The following is a 5287-nucleotide window of genomic DNA, read 5'->3' as shown; positions in this document are numbered from 1 at the left end:
GTAGCGCGCCTTCACGGGACGACGGCACGCGCGCCCGTCACCCGCTTCCCGGAAAGCTCCCCCCGCAGAGAGTCGCGAACTCGGGCGAAGACGGAGGAGTCCGCGTACCCGTCGCCCAAGGTTCAGCCATCGTCCGATTGGAAACCGGTGCCTTCCCGGTCCCGCCTCCCCGTCGATCGACGCCTCCCGGGGGTGGGATGGCTTCCAGCCGAACCAGCCTACCGTACCCTTCCCCTCCTACGTACCTCGGGAGGTCGGCTCGGACAGGGAGGGGCCCGTCAGATGTCCAGTCCGCCGTGAGCTTTCCACGACGACGGTCGGCCGGTCGGCCGGTCGGTCGGTCGGTCGTCCCGGAACACCCCGGTCGGGTCCGCGCGCGCGCGGCACGGGCTTCACACACCTCGCTCCTCTGGCTTCCCGGGAGACGCTCGCGGCACGGCGACGCGTGCAACGCGGGAACGGCGACGCTGCCCTCGGCCTTACCGTCCCCCCCCTCCAGCCGAATACGGCCCCGGCCCTCACCGCGGGCCGAGTTGGGGGGCTGGGGGTCGGGCCGGGGGGGGGGATCGGCGGCGGCGGCCCTCGTCGGCAGGCGGCGCTAGCGCCGCCGGCGTGCGGCCTTACGGTTCCCGTTGCGATTCCCCTCGTGGGCGCGGAGAAAAGCCTCTCCATCCGGCCAAGGGGGCGCCCGTTCGGCGGACCGAGGGCGACGACGGGGGGCTGCCCGTCCGCCTGAGCGCGCGCCCGCTCCCGCAGGCACAGGCGCGCGCGGGCGCAGGCACAGGCGCACACGCTCAGACACGCGCTCACGCGCAGACGCGCACTCAAACCCATACAGACACGCACAGACGCACACACAGACGCACGCACAGACCCGCGCTCACGTGCGCAGGCGCCCCCACAGACGCAGGCGGGCACGCACACGGGCACGCCCGCAGACGCGCACGCGCACGCACGCAGTCACGCGCGCACACGCAGGCACACACGCCCGGACACGCGCGCACACGCCCCCGCAAAGACGCGCCCCCGCACAGACGCGCGCGCGCGCAGGCACGCACACCGGGACGCGCGCGCGAACGGACGCACGCACGCGCGCAGGCACGCGCGCACACGCACCAGGCCACCCGGAACGTTTGCCAACTCCCCGCCCACCTCAGCACCCCACCCCCCGGGCCCGAGGCGCGTGGTCCCCCACCGCCCCCACCCTCCGACCCCCCCACCGCCCCGCTCTCGGCCTCCCACCCCCCAACCCCCCTCGGGCACTCCACCCCCCACCCCCACGACTCACGCACACACGCCCGCCCGCCCGCCCGCCCGCCCGCATTCGGGAGCCGCCGGAGATCTCTCGATGCTCGAGACGCCGACTCACCCCTCTCCCTCCCCCCCCCCGCCCCGGAGACGCCACCTTCCCGAGTCCGCCCGCGAGCCCGGAGAGCACTCGCTCGGGCCGAGCCGCCCGAGGGCCTCTGGGCGGGCGTTCGCGGCTGGCCCGCCGCGCCTCCGCTGGACCTCACTAAGTCCGGCCTCGCTCCCGAGAGCCTCGAGGGCCTCCCTCGGTGAGATGTCTCCCCAGTCGGACCGGGGGGCCCAGAGCCGGTCCGTACCGGCTCTGGGAAGGCGTTCCCGGCCTCCCCCCCGCCCCCCGTTTGCCCGCCCGCGTCGCGGGAGGATGGAAAGCGATGAGGAAGAACGCTCTCGGTGGCGGCCGTGGTTTTCTTTTGCGACGCGGATGCCGGCAAACGCACGGCTCCCTCCCTCCCTCCCTCCCTCCCTCCCTCCCTCCCTCCCTCCCTCCCGACGCAATTTGCCCGTTCAACCCGCCTCACGCGTACCGTTGGCTCGGCGACAGGGACGACGGCGGAAAACGTCTCCCGGTCTGCCTGCTGCGCCACGCGGGCACTCAAAGAACGAGGAGGAAAACTTCGGGGACTGGCGGTCTCATCCCGTCCCGTTTGTCGCGTCCGTCCAAAGGATACGGATCGGAGAACACCTGCCCGTCCGACGCTTGGGACGTGCTCTCTTCTCCCTCCCGCCCCCGGTGGACGCTCATCCCCTCGGGCGCCCCCCCCCCGTTCGGCCCTTTCGGGGGCGAGCGCGCGCGCGCGCCCCATGACGCTCCCGAGAGGTTTCCCCGGCGGCCCGGGGGAGTCTGTCCCCTCTGCCACCCTCGAGCCCCGGCCGGGGCCCAGGTGGACCCGGTTCCACCCCCCCGCCGCCCTTCGCTCCGGTCGTCGGCCGTCACCCGGCGGCCGCTTCGATACCGTCCCCCTCCGGAGCTCTGCGGCGCCGACGGGATGGGAAGCGGTCCCGGCGGGCGCGCGCTGGCCACGGCGGCCCGGGGCCTTCGCTCCGTCTCCTCGAGCCCGGCCTGGCTCCCGGCGTCCTCCCGGGGTCCTCCCGGGGTCCTCCCGGGGTCCTCCCTCCCTCCCTCCCTCCCTCCCTCCCTCCCTCCCTCCCTCCCTCCCTCCCTCCCTCCCTCCCAGGGCCCCCCCCGAGTGGGACACGCCGGCTGGCCGGCATGGTGCTCCAGGGCTCCAGCGGGGTAGACGGGATCTTCCTGGCTGAGGGGCGAAATGGCCCGGCTGGGCCGGACCCCCTTGGATCGGAACTTTGGGAGATGGGGCCAAGGTGGTGGAATAGGCTGACGCTTCCGCCTAGCTCTCTTGACGACAAAGACCTGGAAACACAAGCGAACGAGTATGTCTGCGACGAGCGGGGAGTCCTGACCGTCGAAGGCGGGCTTAGACGACGCACTGAGGGGCAGCGGCAGGAAGAGACCTTTCAGGGGCAGAGAGGGTTTACCGGCCCTGCCCCGCGGGGAGCCCTCAGGCACCATTCCCAGAGCGGCTGCTGCAGTGGGCTGGTACCGTCGTTCCACTGCTGTTCCGTCAGGGAGAAGCAGCCAGCCACACAGCCTGCTCACACCTCCGGAACCTGAGGAGGGCCCGGCCGGGCGGATCCCCTTGGCCCAACCGACCCCGCGCTGTGGCCGGCCCCACCGTCTTCCGGCCGCCCCGCGCCGAGAAACGTGTTCGGCGGCGGCGCTGGGAGGCGGGGGAGGGGGGCGGGGGGGGAGCCGGGACGGGGCCGGGCGTCCGGCCGCCCGGCGACGCGCCCTCGCCGGCCGCCGATCCGGATCCGTCCCGCTGCACTCCGCGCCGGTTGTCGGCCGCCACCTGGCGGCCGCTTTGATATCGTCTTCCCCCGGAGCTCCGGCGCCGGCGACACGCGCGGGAGGCGATGTGGCCGCGCTGGCCGAGGCGACGTTCCCGGACGCCGGCGGCGGCGTCGGCAGGATCGTCCTGGCCGAGGCGGGAAAGGGCCCGGCCGGGTGGATCCCCTTGGCCCAACCGACCCCGCGCCGTGGCCGGCCCCAACGCCTTCCGGCCGCCCCGCGCCGAGAAACGTGTTCGGCGGCGGCGCTGGGAGGCGGGGGAGGGGGGCGGGGGGGGAGCCGGGACGGGACCGGGTGTCCGGCCGCCCGGCGACGCGCCCTCGCCGGCCGCCGATCCGGATCCGTCCCGCTGTCGCCCGCGCCGGTTGTCGGCCGCCACCTGGCGGCCGCTTTGACATCGTTTTCCTCCGGAGCTCCGGCGCCGGCGACATGGGAGGCGCTGTGGCCGCGCTGGCCGAGGCGACGTCTCGGGACGCCGGCGGCGTCGGCGGGATCGTCCCGGCCACGGTGGGGCGCCGGCGCCAGAGCCACGTTCCGGAATTGGGCCCGCAGCTTCATGTGGCCGAGGCGGTGGCCGTCGCCGCCGCCGCCGCCGCCGCCGCCGCGCTCCCGGGTGCCGTGTTTTAGACGGCGCTGGACCGAACCGGGCCGCACCGAGACGGCGCAGGCAGAAGAACGGGACAAGGCACGCCCCGGCCGTTCGCGCGCCTTCCTTCGCGCGGCCCGGTCGTCACCGGGGCCTCCGGCGTAGGTCCGGGGTGGCCCGCGGAGGGCGCCCCGGGCCCGGGCGCGGTCCCGCGTGGGGTCCGGACCGTCGGAGAATTTTTTCAAAGTCCCGCTCCGGGGGTCCCCGGGCCGAGGTTGCCGCCCCCGGCCCGCCCCGGCCCGGCCACGGACCCGCGCGGGGCCCGGACCTTCGGAGGGGCCCCGCCGCCCGAGAATTTTTTCCAAGTCCCCCCTCCGAGGGTTCCCCGACCGGCCCGCGTTGGCCGCAGCGCAGGCGGCTGGCTCTGGGCGCCCGCGCGGCCCCGGCCAGCTCCGTCACCCCGTCCCGCGGGTCGACCAGAGGATCCCGGGAGCTCCGGGGGGGGGCGGGGCGCTGGGGGCCATGGGGTCGCGCTACGGACCGATGGCCGGGCCGCAGTTCCGGGGGCTCGCCGTGGGGAGCGGGCCCCTCCCGCCGCGGGGCGTGGCTTTTCTCTCGCCCAAAACGGGCGATTTGGGCCACCAGATTGGTGCTGACACGCTCTCCTCGCTGGGTGACTCCCGCTGAGCAGATGGGAAACCTGGACGGGTCCGTAGACGCCGGTCCACCGACGGCCCACGCCCTCCCCCGCTCCTCCCCGCTTGAGCCGCCCGCCTGGGGCCCGTGCGCCGGCTCTCGCGCGTCCAGATGTCCAGCCGCGGTGCCTCCCCCCGGTCTCCAGTGCCCGAGGGCGGCGTGGCACGGGCGCCGCGGGCCCTCTGACCCGCGTGCCCCTTGTCGCAGGCACCCGCGGTGGCCGCGGTGCTCGCCAGAGTGTGCCCCGCTCCCCCCCTCCCCCAGGCCCACGTGCCTCGCGTGTCAGGCGTTCTCCGTGTGCGGGGTCCTCGCGGCCACCTTTCCGCAGCCGGGGCGGGCGAGGCAGAAAGCGTGTCCTCTCCGGGGCTGTCCTCGCCCGCCTCCTGGCAGCCCTGGCGGGGGGGTCTTCTCCTCCTCGCTTGTGCCTGGGCTGACCCGATCGATGTGGTGTTGTCGTGCTCTCCCGGGCCGGGTCCGAGCCGCGCCAAGACGAGGGACGGACATTCGTGGCAAATGGGACCGCTCTTCTCGCTCAGCGCGCGGGCCCCTCGCTCCTCCTCCCCGCCCGCCGGTGGTGCGCAGAGGGGCAGGGGCACGGAATCCGGCCCGACCTCGCTCATCTGCCCTCGTTCGCGGCCTCGCGGCCAGCGTCGGCGGTGGCGGGGTCCTGAGACCGAGCAGGACAGCCTCTGCTCGTGGCCCTGGTGTTCTGCCTCGCGTCGGGCCCTCCCCCGCCCCCCGCGGCGGGGGGGCTCTCTGGTCAGACGCACCCGCGCGCCCCACCCAGGTGGTGCCGGTGCGCCTCGAGTGGCCCTTTGGCGGTGCCCCTG

This window comes from Loxodonta africana, unplaced genomic scaffold (genome assembly GCF_030014295.1).
Source record: "Loxodonta africana isolate mLoxAfr1 unplaced genomic scaffold, mLoxAfr1.hap2 scaffold_789, whole genome shotgun sequence".
Lineage (NCBI taxonomy): Eukaryota > Metazoa > Chordata > Mammalia > Proboscidea > Elephantidae > Loxodonta > Loxodonta africana.
Note: the sequence above shows the minus strand (reverse complement) of the source record.